Source organism: Oenanthe melanoleuca, chromosome 1 (genome assembly GCF_029582105.1).
Source record: "Oenanthe melanoleuca isolate GR-GAL-2019-014 chromosome 1, OMel1.0, whole genome shotgun sequence".
NCBI lineage: Eukaryota > Metazoa > Chordata > Aves > Passeriformes > Muscicapidae > Oenanthe > Oenanthe melanoleuca.
Genome location: NC_079333.1, coordinates 42,824,498 through 42,837,046, shown reverse-complemented (window position 1 = coordinate 42,837,046; position 12,549 = coordinate 42,824,498). Strand labels below are relative to the sequence as shown.

Genomic DNA, 12,549 nt, shown 5'->3' with positions numbered 1-12,549 from the left:
TTAGTAGAAAGATAGACTTAGGCTGTGTTACAGTACATGCACATGGACATAACATGTAGCAAGGTTAAGACTCAAACCACGTCTTTTTTAGCCTAAATCTATTTACTTTTTCCACAAAGCTCTTAGGTTTTAATGAGCCGTACCATTAAGTATTAAAAAAATAAGAAAAATTCGTGTTTAACTACTAGTGCAAAGTCATAAGCAAAATCTGCATCTGCATGTATTTCCCTGCAAACAGCCCCTACCTCCTGACAACAAAATTACCCATAAAATGTGCAAAATGAGGTAGTCTGTTTTCTAAAAGTAGGGACAGATAGAAGAAACAAAAAAACCATGTAGGCAATGTCACAGTCAGTATTTCTAAATGAAAAACTACCCAAAAACACGACTTAGCAAAAAAAATAAGTTTAGAATGGAAAACTAGGGAAAAAACTCACACCTCAAAACCAGCAACAGCAAAAGATGCTTTACAATAGAAATACAATTGTTAGAAACCCGTGATTCCTTACACTGATCAACAGATGTATTGCTGAGATTTGGAGGAAAAATTAAATAGAAACAGAAAAAAACCCCAACAAACTAACAAAACAAACTCCCAACTCAGCAACAACAAAACCAAATAATAAGAAAAAATCCCACAAACATCTCAAACATCAAGTCCCAACCAACCAAGAACAAAAAAAAAGAAAAAAACAACCCACAAACTAGTGAGATCTAGTTTGCCGTAAAAGCATGTTTAATACTGCTGAAGAACAAGCTCAAGGCTTTGTGGTGCTACACAGATACCAATATCACAGCTGGATGGAATCAGAAGCACTGTCAACATTCAACAGCCCTTCCTGAACCAGGCATTGTGTGTCCCTCTTAATTTTAAGCTACATCACTCACCTATTAAAAGTCTTCACTCTGAAATAAATTACGATCCCATTTCTTTGTTCAAGGCTTAACTGCTGGAAGAAATAAGAGACAAAATACAAGCACTACTTTAGAACGATGACAACTACTACAGCTCTTAAGACAGCTAATACCTGTAGGGTCAACCCTACTGATGAATGATAACAGACTTAAATTCATCATGAATTGCAGAAACCCAGGTGATGCGTAGGACTACCTCAAAAAAAAAAAAAAAATCAACTCGGCTTTAACCAAGGCAGAAACCAGAATTTAAATGCCTTTACCAAGTAGAAGAAACAGCCTATTCATTATCAATCACTTCCACTCAACAGTGACACCATAGGTGAGAATGAGACTGCAAAGTAACAACTGAAGATTTCAACTACTGTTGTGCAAACTAAGCGGGGGGAAAAAAGCTAAATCAGCCCACGAATCAGCCCATCGATTGATGAGAAAAAATTTTACAAGAAAGCCAAATTCAACCACGAAGAAAACTCTGAAAAAAAGAAAATCATCTAACTCTGAGCCACACAACATAGTTCAAGATGTAATCATCCAGACACCACTCCAGAAAAGCATATTTAAATTCCATGGGGAATAAAAAAATACAAATTCAAAAAACCTCATTGTTTCAACATCTGGCTTCAGAAAGAACAACCTAGATGGGAGGAAAAGAAATGGAGCAGCTAGAAAAAAAAAAAAAAGTTTGAAAGCATGAAGGCCATTAAAAAAACTCACTGTATTATGAATACAACCAGCCCAAAAACACTCTAAAAACCACATAAAGACTACTATCAGGAAGTCTCTGACCTACAAAGGTGCTGGAATTGTACTGGGGGGATGTTTTTCATACACCTTTTGGTTAGATAGGCTACTGACCTATGTCAAAGCAACAGTTTGTCTAAAATTCTAATTCTTGTCAATTTTACAATCAGTAAAATTTTCCTGAAGTAAAAGAGTATCCAAGAAGTCTGAACCAGAAAACACAGAATAAATTCTTTGCATTGATGTTCAATAAGGAAAAGATCAGGGAAGATCACATCTAAGCTCTCTTTCTATAGGTCAGGTCAGAGGAAAAATGTTGCATCAAAGTGCTAACATGAGAGGATTTTAGAACAAATCACTAGGGTCGTGTGGCAGTCACCAAAGATTTCTAAAGGCAGTCAGCAATTTTTTATTTCAGTATCTGCAACCAATTACTTAAGCAGCAGGCAAGAACAATTACTCAGACTACAGTCCTATCTCTATCACTAAATAAATTGATAGAAACTACAGCTGAGCAAATATGTAAAAAAAATGTGCGGGAGGGGAGTAACACAAATTTTGCAATGAAAACGTAAGGTCTCCCAGAACTACTGCCAAAATCTTTTGAAAAGTTCAGATAGTTTTTGACCAACCCTGATTAAACTGGTAAATCCCACTTAAATCTTCCAAAAGGCATTCTAACACTGTACTCTGTGAAGACTGCTGTGGAAATTATCTATAGGAAATATTTTGAGAAGAGCTTCTCTGGAGGATTTGTAATTATTTAAAGTGAAAAATATCATGTGTTGCTTGTTGTTATCACAAAGACAAGTTACCACAGGAGTTCCAAAATAAAATGACACAAATCAACATATATAACTCAGAGTGCTTCCTAACAAGGGAGGAAAGAATACACGTAACTTAAGATCCAAGTTGCAACTCTCTTACTCTTTCAAATCAAAGCTACTCAACCATTAATAACCAAAGAGGGAAAAAAAAAAAGGATCAAGTAACACAGAGCACATTTGTTACTACAAAAAACCATACTCCACCAGCATCTTGCTTATCATGAGATGTTCAGATCACTCACTTTTCAGAGAAAGGGGAAAACAGATGAGTTACATGAACAATTTATATATACTTATGGAAAACACTTCTCATTGAAAGGAGAACAACTGAAGGGAGATCCTAAAACTGAAAGAATAAAAAAATACAGAGATTATAAGAGTTGAGCAGTATCTTACAAGAAAAAAAAAAAAAAAAAAGGTGCCAAATTAAATAATTAAGAAGCTTTAATAATCTATTGTGCATGAAAACATTTTCTTCTTAATTGGGAGAGTCACCGCGGTAGAAGGTGACTAACCTACAGAGGTTAGAAATGCAACCAGTTTAAACAGGGATTGGGCAAACATGAAATAAATGCATTGATGATTTAAACACAGCAGTTCAAAGGAAACTCTACAAAATTCTTGGCCAGCCAGCTGAAAACCAGAATATTCCTGCAGAAAAATCAGGTTGTAACTGAAATGCTTCTATTCCTAGACATCCCTGTTGCAGACAAGTTACCCAATGGTCTATTTGCCTAGTACAGCAATTACCCTAACCTAGGAGAGTAATAATAATCTTCTTACATACAGAATAAATTATCACTAGCCTTATGGAGGCTCTGCCCATCTACCCAAAAAAATCAAATTTCAGCCTATGCTCTCAAGCTGACTATAGCTGAGGCATAGGTGCCAACATTTTGCTAAAAGGTTAGAGAATACCTGAACATGTCCAGATGCTCTGCAAGGCCATCCAGCTCTAATGATCACTTTCTGACCCTGACATTCATTTGACCACATCATTTAATTCCTTAATTCAGCTACTTTCTAAAGTTCCTATCCCTGTTACAGAAATATCACTCGGTATCACTTGACTTTCCTTGTGTCTGATGACCACAAGTACTATCTGCAAAGCAGCTATCAAGAAGCTCTCTAGCTTAATGCCTTGCTACAGCACAGAAACACTCATTCCCTACACAACCAGATGCAATCCACATACCACAGCTTTCTTGGGGTATGAACCATCAACCCAGTAGCTGGCTGAATGGATGCCACAGTTCAGCCTAAAAACAAAGTAAACCACTCCAGTTAAATCACCTAAAAGTAGCACTTTTTGACTGCAATTGAAGCAAACTAGTAACCCAGTCATACCCACATGTAAGAAGTGAAAAGTGCTAGAAAAACACAAGTAGCCCTGCATTTTTGAAGGGTTGTAATTTAAGCCAGCTTTAAGCTAAATCTGCATGCTACTACTGCAGTCTCAATTTGGGCACAGTGAATGATATACACTGTATATGCAGAGACTACTACCTACGTGAATAGAACTCCAAGTTAGAGACAAAGCAGTTGCAGTGCCCTTCTGAGTCACCAAATATAAAACTCTTACCACAGGCAGCTACATAAACTGTTTTGGTTTGTGGCTTTTTTCCTCCTTATATCCTTCCTGAGGGGTATTCAGTCATCAGCCTTAGCTTTTCATGTTCAGATATGCCTTGGATATGTGGTGGCTCTGATTTACTGTTAACTTTTACATCTCTAACAGAAGTTTTAACACTTCTGAAAGTCGGCCTAATTACCAGGTCCACAGCCTCATTGTTGTGCTATCATCTGGCACATAACCAGACAAAAAAAGACTTTCCCTTTTCAGCCAGATCAGTTCCCCAAACGAAAAGTTTCTGTGCAAGAACACTGCAGCTGTGCCTGAACATATCAAAGTTGGTGCCACAGCTCTGAACTTCAGCACAGAGATTATTTCAGCAGACAGGATAGTCATGACAAGCTGATAGCCACAGATGGAAATGCTCTACCCTGACAGCAACTACCACATAAAACATTCCAACATGCATGTGCCCACTGACAACACAGCAAGCAGTGACATGCTGAATATTAAAAAAAGGCCAGACTGAATTTTACAACATGTATATGCACCAGCTGCACTGAGTAGTACATCTGAAGCAAACAAGGCTTTAAGAAAGCCACAGATATTACATTAATGCCATAATGACTCAACTACTTCATCTGCCAGTTTCACACACAAATCATGCTAATGAGTTCAACAGGAATACTTGCATATTTTGGGCTAACCTCAAGTGCAAGTATTCACAACACCAAAGTAAAACAAGAGTCTTAAATTATTACACAAGCTAATTAAAGAGTGTGAATAATATTTAACACAAACCAAACAATGTATTTATATTGCTGGCATTTCTTCACATGGGTAAAAGTTTTCAGGAACAGGAATGTTCAGGTTCACAAATCTAATTTATTTGTTAATTTGAGTACTATAATTGCAAAAGTCTGGTATCTCTCATTACTTCAGTTTTGACATACTACTTCAGAATTTATCTTCCGGTAGGTTTGGAGCTGCTTCAAACATAATTCTTTCCTGTGATTTTGAAAGAAGTTCGATGGATTGAAAAAATTAGTTTACTAGAAGTCATTATGTAAGACACAAAATGTGTTTGTCATGCAAATTTCAAAGAATTAAATAAAAAAAGCACACGAAAAGACCTGTAATCCAGCAGAGAGATCAACTAAGAACAGCAATAGGGCAAGATCTACTTAGTGAAATATTTTGAAGCAAGTCAGCAAATTTTGGTTTCATTCACAAGAGTAACTATTTACACACAGCTAAAGTTTACCAAAAATACACAAACTTTGACATCTTCTGAGCATATTAACTGAACTGCAGCCACCGCTATTACATGCTGTCCTAGGTTACAGTGTAGAGATGTGCCCAAAAGTATGTATTCTATCACCATCTTCACCAACTGTTGAAACCAGGAGGGGCAGTGCTTTCCCTGCCTCCTTCCCCCAGACTATCTCCTATTAATGGGCCCATCAATGCCTTGCCACATGTCTCATAGATAACTCCCTCCGGGAGCCATTTCTGTTTAATGGGCAATCAAGGACCCACCACGACTCACAGAATGACATCAGCCCATTCTGCGATGCTCTGTCCGTGGGGGAGGAGCCAAGCATCCCCACCCGGATCTAATCTGGGGTTTGGGACAGAACAAGCAGTCCTTACCCACTGGTTTCCAGAGGACAAGAGCTACCAGACCTTTCTACATGATCACTACTTCAACAAGACCACTTCATCTGGACTGCTACCACCACCCTAACGAGCAGGGTGTCAGGCTGTATTCTGACTCTGTCAGTGGTTTTCTCTGGTACTATTGTATTTTATTTTTTTTCCCCTATTAAATTGTATTTCTGACTCGGAGTCTCTCACTGGCTTTGCTTTCAAACCAGTGAAACACATGTGAACACTGACATCTGTTTTCCAACTGATGCTTCCAGGAATATTTGAATAATTTTACTTAACACAGCCTCTTCCTTGAGTCTTCCTACTCAATGAATGCTAAGAAATGCTTCCTTGCATACACAAACAGAATCAAAACACAGAGTCAACCACAAACTAAATTTTATGAAGATGCACAATGTTGACCAACACTGTTTTAGGGCACCCATACTGACATGCCTCTCCTCCCCATTCCCACACTTTCTACGTACTTCATGGCTGCTTAATCTTGGAAAGACACTGATCAGCAAGAACACAGCACCATTTTTAGCCTTAAAAGCCATTATGTGTAATACAGTAGACAGTACATTTTATCTACTACTCAAGCAGCAAGATGCTTCTTAAGGATATCCTTTATTATAAATGGAATAGAAAGGTGAAACAAGACAGAGAAACAAAGGACTCACAATAAATGCTTATCTATTACTTATATCCAAACATGTATCTATTGCCAGAAAATAGGCAACACTAGACCACAGCAACAGAACTGAAAGATAGTTAAGTGGAAAGTACAGACACAGTAGAGAAACAGCATGCTAAAGATATGGAATAGACATGTAAAATCCTGAAAAATAAATAGAAAATTGCATCAATACAGCATGAAAAGAGGTCAAGTTGTCATTTGATGGATCTTAACTTTAAAAAAATGCAACACTTAATAGGAAAAACAAATACTGAATGGCTAGATCAGAAACAGGCCTGGGAACAGTAGATTTATTTAGATGTCAAGCCTGGGCAATAGAACATAGGCCACTGGTGTCAGTGGGTCACAGCACACATTTCAAAAACATGCCTTACTCTTGCTCCACAGGGAGCAATGAAGAGTAATTGAGAATTCGAAGCTGTGAAGTCCCTAGCTTTTGCTGGCATTTCAAGAGCACCCCGTACACACAAACAGCACACAATCGTCAACATTTTTTCAAGTTACAAGAAATTGAGAGTACAGCCAATCATATGTAAACCAAGCAAATGTAAACAACCAGAGACAGGAAAGAAGAGAAATCTCAAGAGCAAGAATTTTTCAGTGTTTGATTATCTTAGTTATTCATAATTTCTCCCCTGTTGCTACTTATTCCCATTACCTGACATTCTATATCAATAGGCACGGTTTTGTCCTCTTGGCTTTGTCTTCTCTGTATTTTCTCACTAATTAGTTGAAGACAGCAGTAACCTGTCCCTTCAGCCTTCTCTTTAGACTGAGCATACCCCTCTTTCTCATCTTTTCCTTCCTTGTTATGTGTTCTAACCCTCTCAGCTGATGGCCTTACACTGGGTTTACTCCAGTATATTGGTACCTTAATTAGGGCAGAGTCCAACCAAAAGCAGACTGAACACTGTAGATGTGTTCTCCCAGTACCAGACAGTTTGGAACAATCACCTCCCTTAAACTGCTGGCTACCACCTTGCTTATTTCAGTCTAGTATGCTGTTTACATTCATCCTGCTAGGGGGCACTATTCATGTTTAACTTGCTGTTCACCAAAATGTACTATTCCCAAACCTTCTGGAAATGAAGACACTTTTTAACTATCAATATGGACTTTTAACATTATTCTTGATTAGTGCTCCTTCTTAATTGGTTGGAGTTTTTTAAATTTTAATTTTAAAGCAGCATTCAATCCATATTCATAGGTACAGCCCATAAACACGTAACTCTGCATGGGCAACTGGTATCCACCATGCCTAATGGCACACCAGTTCTTAGTACCTGACTGCTCTAATCTTTTTGACTGATGCCTCTAAAATAGTTTTGCACATACTTAGAGGAAAAACTTGGCATGTCAAATGAATAAGTTTGCAGAAAAATCATTTGCTTTGCCTTTAGCATAAGTAACGTCAGCTAATAACCTCAACCAGACTTTTAATCCCTGAGAAATTATCAAGTATTGGTTAACAACCTAGTGTTTTCAGCCTGGTAAGAACAAGCTTCTGTGAAAGCACAATTTACCTGCAGTGATTAGTATTCAATGCATCAAGTAATTCAGAATAAAGAAAACTGAAATTTAAAAAGTAAGTTAATGTTATGCTGTATGTAGGAGGAAACCCATTTAGACTATGACCATATAAACAGACAATGAAGCTAAAGTAGAAGAAAAACTTATCACCACAAACTAAATGAGATAAAAAAGGAAAAAACAGCTACAAAATAGTTCACATTCTATATGAGGTAAGGTTGACAGGAAATGGGATCCAAGGCAAGAATAGATCTGGTCAGCAAGGCAAGTATGATAAGTTTTCACAGCTGCTGCACTGGCTGGCTGGCAGTTACATTATGCAATCAAGACTCCAAGTTATCCAACTGTTTTTAAAATCTAAAAGGTAGTCTTATTTAAAAATAAGATGCATTCTGTATTCGTTAAGGCGACAGTTCCACAACTACAAACCACATCCAGTCCTGGACAAGACTACTGTGCTTCTGAATTCCTACTCCTTTCTCTCTAGCTGTTTAAGGATTCTAGCAGCCAGTCAATCATGGGAACCAAGATGGTAGAAAGCTGAAACACAAAAAAACAAGAGCAAAGACTCTACACCTACATGGTTTCTCACCACCAAATTTCATTGTGATGATATATGGACCTTAATTGACTCCCAAAATTAAAAACATAGAACAATCAAAAAAGCCAGAAAAGGCTGATGTTGGTTCAAACAGGAAAGGACAATTACAAACCTGAGTTAGTCTGATTTAAATGGTCACAGAACCAAGGATATATACATTAAATTTAAACCCATTAAAATACACCAGGTAGTATTAGTTTTAAGCTAATTATTTTGTCTTTTGAATCCACGTATGCAACTGGAGGTATATTCTTAGCCTTAAAAAAAAAAAAAAAAAAAAAAAAATCTATTAACTTTCCTAGCAGGGGCCTTTTCAAATCCTCTATAAGCTTTTGCCCAAAACGAAGAAAGTGATGCCTCAATAAGCTATTGCAACTCCTCGTTATCATACCTGCTGAAAGGCTACACACTGTTCCCTGTTTGATTTTATGCTGCTCAGGCAAAAACTGACACTCAGAAATTCAGCCTTTAACACTGGGCATAGAACAGGAGATGGAGAAAGCACACCCTATTATCTAATATGTTATTGGGTGCACAATCTCTCCAAGATCAGGATTAAGTCACACCCTAATCTATTATTTTTTAATTGAGGAATAGGCTGAATTTCTGAAGCCTGTTCATAGAAAGCATGTTTTCCACTCTTCGTCAAGGAATTAATTTGTATCTTCTCCAAACTTTCTGGTTCTTTTAAATTACTAAAAAAAGCTAAATTTAGTTCAGATCATTACTGTACTATACACAATAGACAATCTCAGAATTTCTATTTGTTAATTCTTTGGATAGAAGTATACATAATGATGGTCAAACACAGTGATGATGGCAAATATGCAACTTTTGCTTCCGGTAAAAAACAAATCACCTTTGTTGTGCTCTCCATTTTCCTTCATCTCTAAATTGTGATTTTTTAAATTTTTTTTTTTTTTTTAATTACATGGATTACAAAAGACTTCTTACCTGGTCTCTCTAAATACTACTTGACTTCCTTAATGAGGCATCACCTACCAGAACAAAACATCATTTCCTGAATGAACATTTTTTTCAAAGAACAAAACCACCCCTATAAGCGAAATTACTACTAATAATTATCATAATAAACAAAATCCCAAATATGCACATACACAAACACAAGTTATAAATTCAGAAGAAGTTTGGTAAATTCTGCCAGCTTAATAAGAATTATTAAACATTTATATATTGGTTTATTAACAGTCAGTTGTTGCTCAACCAAAATGATGACATTATTTCAGCTATAACAGAACACTAGGTCTTCCTCTCCCTTTCCACACACACCCTCCCCCCCCAAAAAAAAAAAAAAAAAAAAAAAAAAAAAAAAATAAATAAATAAATAAATAAAGACACCAATACCACACCCATAGATCACAACCCTTATCATAGACTCCCAGGAGCCAAAGCTGTGGTCACATCATGCTAGCCACTGTGCAAACACAGAGTACAACTGTTCAAAGCACACACAATCTAAACAGAACGGGCAACAGATGGAGAGAGACAAAAATGAGAATACAAGGAAACAGCACCACCATAAACAATGGTTACAATTAGTTCTTGTTCTAAGGATGGTATGTTTGAGTCCCTGGGTGACAGGAAAGGTGGTGGTTTGGGTTTGTTTTCAGTAGGCTTTATTTCCTAAAGCCAGCTTATTCTACATTAACAGGTTTCAAGAGGCTCGCTTATAACGTTGCACATGCAGAACTTCTCCAAGCATGAGGAGCACCACAGGAAAATGAACAAAACTGCTTAACTGCCCATGATGTCACCTCCTAAACAGCACTTACAATCTCCTTAACAACAAAAAACAGACAGTACCCTTCACAGTTAAATCCCAACATCAGATTAAAGTTAAGTAAAGCCCGTTGGTTGCAACTGCCACAAAATGCAAAAAGACTGGACTGTCAAAAGAGAAGTCCAGGAAGGCACTCTGGTATAGGATTCTGAATCCATAACAGAGCAGGAACATTCTTATCACATCTGTTAAGAAAAATTGTTATCACACAACACAGAGCTCAAAGGCACGGATCTTGTACTCGTGATTTATTAACATACATAACATAAATAACAAACACCTAATTGCTGATTAACAGTTAGGACACCACTTACTATGTGGGAAAAATCTACAGGCTTTGCTAGAAGAGTGTGTGCTATGTCTAAAACCAGGACTAGATTAAGGGCTTGAAACAAAGATCTCATGACACTGCTGTCCAAAAGCAACAGCACAGAGAATTTTCCTTTGCAATAGTAGCCTCAGCTAAAGGTCAGACATCCACAAAGAGAAGTCAAAAGCACACAGAGATTTAGCTAGTTTAGAGGGCAGCAAGTCTGGAAGAGAGAGACACTTGAAGGTCATCCATACAGGCATGACAGTTAAGTTTATGAATTAGATGAACAAAATGACTTTTAAGAGAAATTTGATGTAGTACTAGGAGTACATATGACGCTGGAAAGATTTTACACAGATCTAAGGAAAAGGAACTCCATAAAGAAGTAAGGTTTTCACAAAAGCCTGCAGGAGGCAAACAAAGATGTCCATGTTTCTTGGACTGACTGAGCTGTAAGCAGCCCTCAATAAGTAAAATTTTGCATAACCCATACAATTCTACGTGTATGATTTTCTATCTCCTTCAATGCCATCTTTCACAGCAAAAGAGAAAAGTAAATGTAAGGCTAACATAAACAAAACACAGACTCTTCCATAATGCCCACTGATCTCTCCTAAAGATCTGGCCCAGCAAAAATTACATCAGTAGCTCTGGTTCAAGTATCTAAGCAGCTGTTGTTCCCATCAGTGCCCAAGTGGCAGCATATACCCAAGCATACATGCTACTTTGTATAAACTATTCCATGGGGGAAAGGTGGAACTGACATGAAATCCTGCTTAGCATGTGTTGGGGGTAAAAACTGTGCCTTTGGAAGCTACTAAGTGATGCCAGCTGAAGGAGTCTGATTCTTATAAGGGTTGAAGAAGCTCTACAATGAAGTTCGTAAGCCTTTTAAATAAAGAAATTACATATTACATGTTATATTTTTAGAGACCCAAATACATAGTTTTGCACAACAGCAAACACCATTAAGTAGTCTCATCTCAGACAAACTTTAAAAAAAGCAAACCAATCCATGAAAAATCCTCCTGTGCTAATGACACTCAGTAAGGCTGGCTGCAGCACTGACAGTGCCTGAGTGTTTCAAACCAGCTACTCTGTTTGGATCATTGAACACTTGCTTCTGCACCCCACCCCTGTGATGAGTCCCTGCTATCCCTAGGAGATTATTCTCTAATAGCTGATGGTGAGAAAGGGGCAGAGAAAGAAGTCATGGTAAAGCTAATCCCAAAATATTAGGAAATGTGGACAAAAACTAAGCATTTAAGCATGAGGACAAAGCTATAAAGTACAAATACCCTCTGAATCAAGGGCAATTTGAAAAATATGTTGGTGGCAATCTTGTCACTGAAAACTGTTACTTGAACACAAATATTAACAAAATCTTTAGATTTTACTTATGTTGAACTAATAAAATCTGGATTATAACCATTGATTGAAATAATTTTGTTCTGACAACAAAATGGAGCAAGAAAATAACTTTCACAATTGACATGCCCAGTCCATGAAATACTTCAGGTGAAGGCAAAGAGAAACCCTCAGTGGACCCTGTCCATAAAGGACAGTCACTAATCTCATCTATTGCAACTGGTGATGTTCTAATACATACATACCTACCTATAATGAAACTCTGTGTGTGTGTGTGTGTGTGTCCTATTGAACTCTAGTGGCATTGAGTTCCACAGAATACACAGAAAAGTGATAACTGCTGGAAGTTCATGGAAAAGGAAAGCTTTAAATTATCAAAATAACTTATGTATAAATAAGTGGCATTGAAATCATAGAATCATTTAGGTTGGAAAACAGACTTAATATCAAGTCCAACCATTAAACTGGCATCACCATGTTCACCACTGAATGATGTCCCTAAGTTTCATACACACACACCTTTCAAT

At 37.3% G+C, this 12,549-nt stretch overlaps 1 protein-coding gene across 13 annotated transcripts in view; it reads right to left on the bottom strand.

Annotated features, from left to right (window-relative positions):
- ZMYM2 (zinc finger MYM-type containing 2) overlaps positions 1-12,549 on the bottom strand; it is an 84,823-nt gene that overhangs the window by 67,413 nt on the left and 4,861 nt on the right. For 9 of the 13 annotated variants that reach the window (XM_056492779.1, XM_056492852.1, XM_056492843.1 and 6 more), the window contains one exon: positions 889-950. The exons of 3 other annotated variants lie outside the window; for them this stretch is intronic. The gene's annotated coding sequence lies outside the window, so the exon portion shown is untranslated. The remainder of the gene's footprint in view (positions 1-888; positions 951-12,549) is intronic. One more of the 13 variants, XM_056492787.1, reaches the window with a different exon arrangement.